We start from the raw sequence: 10,076 nt of genomic DNA, 5'->3' as shown, positions 1-10,076 counted from the left end.
TGTGATATTACCATATCCATGAACATGCCATTGAGCATTTACAACAACTTTGTCCACTGCAAGCTTCATATCAGCAGCCATATAGCATTTCTTCTGTATCTGTAAGCTTACAGGACAGCTTGTAATCTAACACCAATACACCATTTTAATTGGGTCAAGTGAATTCACTATAACAAAAAAAGATTGCAAAAACATACCTAAAACAGAAAGGAATATTTCAGCCACAACCATCATGATTTTTGGAGAAATAAATCATTTTTTAGGTTAATTAATTTTCATTCTATGTCGTCCAGGCCCCAGCGCACAATTCTATTTACAACATTCTATGCACAATTTTGTGATTACAGATGATGCATTAATTTTTCGTTAAGTGAAATTTATTTCTGAGCAAGGTATATGTAATCAAAATTCTTTGTTATCAATTGATTTTTCATTAACTGGAGCCTTTGCTAAAGCTAGATGTGAACTGAGGTTCTACAGTAAATTCAATTTTAGGGGTTTCCCTCATTACCCTGGGGCCTGGGGGGAGTGGAGCCAGTGGGTGGGTGTCCGTATCCCTGCCCGCTGCCCCTATTACCTGTCGTGAGGAAATAGTCGCCAGTTTTTTTTTGGGGGGGGGGATGAGCTATATATACAAATTCTGTCAATCATGTTTTCAGTCAACACCTGTATGCAACTTTTATGTAAGTACTATTTTTCAATACTGCAGAAAATATTTTTTTAGCTATGGAGTATGGACCTTGGCAAGTTAGCAGAGGTACTTTTCCAAAATCAAATTTTTTACCCTTTTTTCAGGGATTTTTTAGAGGTAGTAAATGTATGATTTCTTAACTTTCTTTATGCTTCATAGCCTAGATACCTAGGAAAAATGTTGAACTTTACGCCACATTTATAGTTTTTCAATATTCTAAATTCCAATTAGTTCATTTCCTATAAGATTTCTACAAAATGTTAGAGCCTTAGCTTAGAGGACTGGGCGACTGTCCTGTCCTGATTTACTCTGCACTCTGCAGGGTGCAGGCCACCTGTCCCTTATTACCCTGTCTGACACTGACAACACCAGACATGGAATATATCTACTTGGCAAGCCACAACTGAATTTTTTGAGCCTTGGTTTTATGGATTTGCCAGCCATGATTCCATTTCTTTGAGCCCTGATTCCATTTCAACGAGACGTGAATTATATATCTTGGCAGTCAGCCATGAAAAGCCATTTACGAGGCGCAAATTCATTTACAAAGTCCATGCACGTGTTATCCCAAATCTGTAATTTTACCCTAAAACGGTCAAATGGCAAAGATGAAATTTGTCTTTACTGTAAGTTGAGTACATGTTAATGCAGTCTGACTTTGACCGCTTTGACATGAGTCACATGACCACAACTATGCACGATCCTCATTCTTCAACAAAATGTTTAGTTGATTTGTTTATTACATTATGATGTTTATGTTTTTTCTGCAGGATATTTTGACAGGAACGGTAAAGCAATGCAGATGGCAGAAGTTGAAAATTTTATGAAGTGACATGTTTGCGAAGTGCAAACCGTGATTTTTCAATCAAACAAAAATTTATGACATTCGAGCCACGAGATTTCATACCTACTGAAATTATATGATATAATTTAGAGCCGCCATATTTCAGACAAAAATAGGACTTTTCCAGCCCTGGATAGCACCTTGTAACAATTAAAACTTCGTCAAAAATTTGTTTAAAAAAAGGGGTGCCTGGGGTGGGAGTGGGCCTACCGCCCTGCCGGGCCAGCAGGCTGCCCGCCAGTGCCCAGGCAGTAGGCTGCCCGCCAGTGCCCAGGCAGCAGGCTGCCCGCCAGTGCCCAGGCAGCAGGCTGCCCGCCAGTGCCCAGGCAGCAGGCTGCCCGCCAGTGCCCAGGCAGCAGGCCTGCCCCTGACAGGATGGAATTCTAATTTCGAAGATTCATATATTATTTTGATCCCCCAAGACCACTTTTTCTACCCAACATCGTTATTAGAGGCAAAAAATGAACTTTTTAAAGGCTTAAAATATGTATGCTAACTTGCTCAGTTTCTATAAAGTACATAATCACTTGGAAGTTGTATGCCTGCACCTTTCACTCAACAATTAAAATTAGACTCTTGCAATTCAGAGTTCAGACGAGCCAAACTACATAACATGTGAGCTAACGTGCTACTGAATTGAATAGGTACTTAGCTTCTTTCCCGCTACCAGTGATCTAGTGGGATGATCAATCGTATACTTAAATCGCATACGGTTGTATACGAATTACGAATTAACTAATCGTTCGTATACTTAATGCAAGATAATGAATAATAATGTTGTTTCTGATCAAACAAACGAAAACGTTCTCTGTTTCTGATCAAATGAACAAAAACTTCTGATCAAACAAACGAAAACTTCTGATCAAACGAATGAAAACTTCTGATCAAACAAACGAAAACTTCTGATCAAATGAACGACAACAAACTTTTTGAAGATAATTCTGAAATCGTAACGTCTATTGAATTCTAATACGGATCGTTAATTTTAACATCGTATTTCCAAAAATCAAGTATTGCATTTCTTTTACTTGAAAAACATTCTTTTACATAAAAACAATGAATTTTTTCTTACAGCTCCTCAGGAATGACGAATGAATGCTCCTCATATTGACAAATGACGATCTTACTCTTATAGCTAAAAATTTTAAATTGAACGATGTTGTCATTTCAAAGGCTCCATTGATTACAGAACTTTAGTTTTCAGAAGTGTATTCAAGAAAAGTTTCTGAAATAGTAGGAACATTTCCATTATCATTCTGAAATAGAAGCGTCATTTCCGTTCTTATATATAAACAGGATTATTAAAATACCTATCAAATCCATCCATTGCAATCCAATGTCATTCAATTTGTGATGTATGTAAGACAGTTTCACTTTGATTCCTATGATGCTCATTTTTACCGGTTGAAGCTGTAGAATTAAATTAAATTAAAAAAGTAAATAAAATTAAATTTTACTAAATCAAAATTTATTATTTAATACACTAGATGGTACATACTGCAGAATTAAATTCTATTAGAAAAATGTAGAATTAAAAATCTGATTATATTTTTTAAATTAAAAATTAATTTTTACTGAATTAAATTGTATTATTAATGCACTATATGGTACGTGCTCAATGTTTTATATAATGAAATAGTTTCCCATGTTAAACAACAAAAATTTTCTAAAAGACACAGAACGTTCGAAAACGCAGGATGGCAGACGAAATCATTCAGAATTTGAAGTAAATTCATTAAGATAAATTCAACATAATAGGGCAAAAAATGGAAAAAATTCATATCTGGAACGTATAAATAGGTAGGTTTTTATAATTAAAAAAAAATTTCAATCATTTAAATCTCAGAATGGAATGTGGATCAAGTCTAATACTCTAATTATTGTGAAATCAAACTTGACATGACATGATGACATGATGACCAAAAGCTATGCCTGTGACGCCGCCATGTCAGATATGATCGTGGAAACAGTGAAACACCATGTGAATCTACGCTTTGGAAAAGTCGAAGTTTATCTCATACTTTTGTGTGATATCGAAAACTTTGTTGGTATTGTCCAATAGTGAGAATTTTTTACTATTCTGGATGTGTTTTATTTTTATTTTAGAACGTATTCATTGCAAAAATTTGTCCGCTAGCCTACAGATAAACGACTAGTTAACTTGATTACCTAGTCGTTGGCAACTACGGGATTGGATTTCAAACCACGCGCGATTTCAGAAGCACGGTAGTCGGGACTTGGTAGGTTCCAATGAGCTCAGTTTATAAATTTTCATTGCAGTGGAAGGTGGTGTAACGGGGTGGTAGGGTTGGTATTTCGATACGTTTTCTTATATTGACATGAGAATATATTACCTATACAGAATTCCACACTGTGAGTGAGTGAGTGCCCCATGAGGGCCATGACCATGTTACTGGCAGTTACCCTACTGAATTTGACAGCAATTTTTGTCATTTTTTGAAAACAATTTATATTTTAAATACCTAAATGAACACCATTAAAACTTAACATTAAAGAGAGGAAGGGTCTAAGGCAGTGGTTCCCAAAGTGGGCAATATCGCCCCCTTAGGGGCGGTGGAAAGATTTTGGGGGGCGATAAGGAAGAAGAGGGCGGTAGGGGGGCGATATGGGGGGCGGATGTCCAAAGTCAATGTCAGAAGTTCGAACGTTTGTTAGACGATTTGTACACAACACGTGCAGCACATGACTTCCAGCGATGGTTTTTTCTGTTTTTTTTTTAACCTAGCTCTCCTGGGTTTACGTCTCGGACAAATTAACGGCCGGACTCGAAGCCGGTCTCACGGCCAATTTTCAAATTCAATGATCAAGGAATATCTTTCAAACTAATGAACTTAACTCGATGAAACTTGGTACACGTATTCATTAGGACCTAACGGTAATGTTTTACTCTTGAAAATTGTCTGAATTTTGCCATTGTTCGTTTTTGCCATAGTTATATGCCAATACGGGCCAAAATTCACAGTGATCAAGTAATTTTGAATTTACAGTTCTAACTCAAAATTTTTCGATTGTGCCTTCGTTCGCAAGTTTTTTTTTTTCATTTCACCTTCATCCGTGATTTAAACAGCAATTCGTGCTTAAATTCGCAGTAATCAAGAAATTTTTTCCAAACTACTGAACAGATTTGAACAAAACTCAGTATTTAAATACCTAAACCTCAGCAACGGTGATGTTTACATTTTTTCTTTTTGCCTTCATTAGCGAGTTATACGGCTATACGTATACAGATTCTGATTTATAGAAGCCATCAATCAACCGGTAGAAAAGCTGGTCGTTCCTACTATATCTGTATAACTCGCAAATGAAAGCAAAATGGAAAAATTGTCACGAGCTAAACATTACTGGTGAGAGGTTATCTATTTTTATACAAAGTTTCGTTGAAATCTGTTCTGTATTTTAGAAGAAATTTTTTGATCGCTGCGAATTTAAGTGACAAATTACCCGGCAATACGGGCCGAATATAAGGAAGTGTGAAATCAAGAATGACGGTGAAATGAAAAAAACTCACAACGAAGGTAAAATTGAAAAAAAATTTATAAGCTAAAAAATCACCGCTTGGTAGTTAGGAATATATATTCAAAATTTCGTTCGAATCTGTTCAATAGTTTGGAACAAATTCTTTGACCAATGCGAATTTTGACCTGTTTCGCAATATACGCTCAATTCTCGAATGAAGGTGAAATTTAAAAAAAATTTACAAGCTAAACATCGCCGTTAGGTTCTGATGAATGCGTGTTCCAAGTTTCATAGATCTGCGTTCATTAGTTTGGGAGATATTACTTGATAATTGAATTTGGGGATTGGTCGTGAGACCACATAGTGACAAAGCAGAGAGTTTTTAGACTCTCCCTCAAGTTCATTTTTGAGTCATATAGGTAGACCAGTAAAGTATCATGGATACGAGCATTATCAGACTTAAGAAATTGGTTTAAATCTTGAGTTATTGAGGAAATTCAAAATGAACTGATTCCTAAAAAGCTCTGGTTTGCCACTATCACGCACTATGTGAGACCGGCCATGAGTCTGGCCGTAAATTCGCCCGAGACGTCCTAGATTTCTAGTGCTGAAACAGTTAAAACAGCTGAAAAACATATTGGTTCACTAAATTGGGTTCTATTTGTGAAATACACACTTGTGTTTAACCTTTATCTTTTAAAATTGCAGAGTAGTAAATTGCAAGAAAGAGGCGTATGTCTGTGGGGGGCGCTAGAAATTCACTATGGAGCCAAAGGGGGCGCTAGCCTGAAAAAGTTTGGGAACCACTGGTCTCAGGCTATGTAAATCATAATCAGTAAATACATAAAATGGCTGCCTAGGCCTTAATCACTCTAATGCATAGTGGCAAAGCAGAGAGTTTTTTAGACTCTCCCTCAAGTTCATATTTGAGTCCTATAAGTAGACCAGTAAAGTATCCTCACCCAGGCTGTAGAGTAGGGCCTTTTAGCTCGAGATATCGGCGTCTTTTCAAGCTCTCCATCAGCCACATCGACCTTAAATTGGCGTCCATGGCCGATCATAAACTGTGGCTCAGGCAGCCATGATCGACCATAAACTATAGATTGCATGATCAGCCCCGCTGTCACCGCGCCAATCTTCAGCTTGTTTGATTGCTTGTATCTGTCACCCGATCACAATGTGCATACGTCTGGCAAGCCCAATGCTACTGCTGAAAAAAATTGTCAATCTATTGTGTTCTAACGTGATCTATTGTGTTCTAACATGATCTATTGTGTTCTAACATGATAGCTCTCACAGGCGCCGGAACTGCGCGCTACATCGCGTAGTTCAGGTGGCTATGAGCTCGTATGCTTGGGTGTAAAAATGTAGCTCTCACCACCATCGGAACTACGCGCTACAACACATAGTTACGATCGTAGCGTGTAGATCAGTACGGCGCATCGGCCATATCGATCGTAAATCGTGATTTATGGAGAAGCATAATTGGCGACCGGCGTCCAGTGGTGTCCAGTGGCATCCTGCTCGGCGTCTTTGGTGCATGAAACCGGCGTCCTCGACCTATGTTGTGCCATGCTCTACAGTCTGGCACTATCCTGGGACCTGGATACCAGCATTATAATACTTAAGAAATTTGTTTAAATCTTGAGTAAATGAGGAAATTAAAAATGAACTGATTCTAAAAAAAGCTCTGGTTTGCCACTATGCTCTAATGAAAAGATTTTGATGCTTGTTTTAGTTGTTTACACTTGTAAAATGATGGCAATATGTACAATTTATACAAATACTGATCTGATATGAAGGGGAGCCCCGGACTCCGGAGCCACACCAAGGGAATCACAAGATACATATTAATGAGCTTTGGGCAGGGAAGCACTACTACCAGTACCATTGTACCACATGCTCCACTTCTTGAATAAAATAAGAAATAAAATTTGCGCAATAGGCTATGCGCATTACTCTTAGACTTCTTCTTCTTTTGGAGCTGAGGGAGCTCTGGAGACTCGTCTAAGGCAGCCCCCCGACAGAATAGTGCTCAGGATTTGCGCAACTGTGGGAAAAAGGCAGAGATGTTACTCTTAGACAGTAAAATGAACCCAGTGTTCATTACGGAAATACGGGTACAAATTACGTTTTCTGAAACACAGACAATGCGTTCCGTGTAAATTTCATTGTATAAATTATACAAAAAGTACTTAGGTACAAGTAGATACAAATAAAAAAAATCACTTGGATTATGGACATTGCAAAAAAAAGACGTGTGTACAGCTCTTGATGATCTTGATCTTCTATTAGTTGACGGCGTGTTTCACCTGACTCAATCGACACTTCTCCGGACGATTCTCGCCGTAAGCTGTTCATTAAAAGGGGAACGGCTGGTGGGTCCCAAAAATATTTATTTACTTACGGATCACTTCGAAACTTGGTACACATATGTAAAACGAAAATCTAAGACTCTTTTGTTCAAGTAAAATTTTCGAACAAAATGAAGGAAAACGTGAAATTTTTAGAAAACGGCCAGAGAGGGGGTAATGTAGAAATCTATCTCCTCCTAGGTTTGTCAAGCTACAACATCGAGACACATATCATTCGATGCGTAAAGACCATAACAATCGATTGGTCGTAATTTTTTTCGAAATTCTCATTGCTTTTGATAAGGATGCAGGTGTATTCTCCTTAGTTTTTGCCAGTTGGCTGGGGATAATTTTGGTTAGCAAATACAAAGATGCATATTAATTTGCTGCCATCTCGCAGGAGAGCTCTCTGGCAGCTACCCTGGATGAGATGGCAAGGGCCTTCGTGTAGAAGGAGCAGCGATTATATGATGCTGGGTGAGCACTCCTACATGATGCGCAACATGCGTTGTCAGCATTACAGTTCCGTACCACATGGTTGGGTGATGCACAGCGGGCACATACTGACCGTCTTCTACATGATATGGCGCCATGTCTGAACCTTTGGCAGCCATAGCAGCGAGGAGGTGCAAGGTGGTAGGTGTCGCGGCATGCAAAATTATCGAATTGTCTGCTAATTGCGGAAAATTCAAGTCCGGCAGCACCAACGCACCCGATGCGCGCGCAGTTGAAGTTGGGATCGGCAACGAGGGAAGCTCTGCCAAATTTATTTCCGTGTTTATAAGTGTCAAATGTGAAATATGTGCGTTTACTGGATGATTGAGTTTTTTATGAGTGAGCAAAAACTGTTTGTGGGAATAGCAGTGATTATTTTCATTCCTGAAGCTGTTATGTGAAGTTGTATGTCACTTAGTCCGGATGGGCGCCTCTAAGCCAGCAGCATGTCACAGAATGTCTGTTATATTTTAAATTTGTTCAATCCATTAATTTGATTTGAATCAACTAAGAAATTCAACTCACAGCGATAATTGTCGTAAGCTAGATCTAGTAGTTTCTGTTTTGCCCTAAAAATAGAATTCTTGTGAAAATGCTTTATAATTGCTAATTGCTACAGATAATCATTTCAACCATCGTAAATTAAGTTAGCTTCCTTTTGTTTAAAGCCAATGCGCTAATAAAGTATGCTTAGTTGTACGAGAATATCGTCGATTTGAGAATGAATGAGATTGTCAGAAAACTGCCGTGCTGTGAAGTGAAATGGGATTGATTCAGTCTAAATATTGTATCCATATTTTTGCAGGCATTGTAAGAAAAGCTATTCGTTAGAAAAGCATTGAAGAATTGAAGTCCACGTTCGTCTTTCTAGAGCCTTAAAGACCGTAAGTTAAAAAACCTGCGAATTTACCCTGTGTCATGTTAATTACCGTGATCAGCCAGTCTGGAAACTAGGCCAGTAACCTAGCAGTAGTTAATTACCATTAGCCGTCGGCCTGTATGTAAAGGTGCCAGTAACCTAGTACTCTAGCAGTAGCCTGCTTCTGTCAGATCCTCAAAAGATCATTTTGTTATTGCTAGCTAATATTGAATAATTGAATCTGTCGGAATCATTTGTGGTCGGCTACATGTGATCGCTCTACCGTTCATTATTGCCCGCTCCGTTCTATGTGCTTTATAAATTTCTATAAGCTATGTATTCAGTTAGGGTCATGAGACAGACCGATGAGATTAATTAGATTAAGTAGAGTACGATTGATCTCGTGTATTGAATGTTGCACTCGCCTGAAATTAGGCAGCTCCCTTCTGAAGCTGTGTTCATAAAATCAATTATCATGATATATGATTATGGTCTTTTGTATGTTCGATTTAAAGCAGCTCCCTTCTGGAGCTGCGTTTATTAAACTTATTATCATTCTAGGATCTCTGTTTCTTGTATGTTCACACTCTTATAGAATCCTGTACGTGCAGGTTTTGACGCCGAATTATAAGGAAACACGGATCAAGTCTGCCGACTTCATTACCCCCTTATTAAATCGTGCGTCACAAAGCTCCCGAACTAATTTAATTACTCCGGGAGCGGAACAGTCAAAACGAGAGTCTTGGCGACAACAGGATGTCAACGTCGGACCCAGGAAGAAGAACGGGGGTTCCCCCGCTGCCACAGTTAGATGACGGTTTTGAAACCGTTGCCACCGGAATGAATAGTCTTCTATGCTCCATAAAGCCTGAGGTTATGAAAACGGCCAGAGAGACGATGGCAGCTATGAAAGCGCTTACCTCACAACATCAGCTGCTTGTTGAGGCTAGCGCAGCGTTCACCGCAGCTGCAGAGAAGATCGGCTCCAGAGCCGAGGCTTCTACATGTCGCAATCGAACCGATGATATTCTAGCAAGAGAAAATATTTTGCAGGCTTCCCTGGAGCAAAAACTATGCCATATGGTAGACCGCGCCTCTCCTATGCACACTGCGTCGGCAGAGGGAAGCCTTCGGTCTGCTCGCATCCAGGGTTCTCCTAGGAAGATTTTTGAGTCAGCGATAGACCAAGAAAATCCTCAAGTAACACTGGCTCGAATCGCGTTGGAACGCGCTCAACTTGAGGCTGAACGTAAAAAAATGGATTTTGCTCGTTCCCAACTTGACATCGATATGAGCAGAGCTCAGGCCCGCAGTGAATCGAGCAATTCTAGCAGCGGTAGCTTTGCTTCTCGCTCG

This window comes from Hyalella azteca, unplaced genomic scaffold (assembly GCF_000764305.2).
Source record: "Hyalella azteca isolate HAZT.00-mixed unplaced genomic scaffold, Hazt_2.0.2 contig5371, whole genome shotgun sequence".
In the NCBI taxonomy this organism is placed as follows: Eukaryota; Metazoa; Arthropoda; class Malacostraca; order Amphipoda; family Hyalellidae; genus Hyalella; species Hyalella azteca.
Note: the sequence above shows the minus strand (reverse complement) of the source record.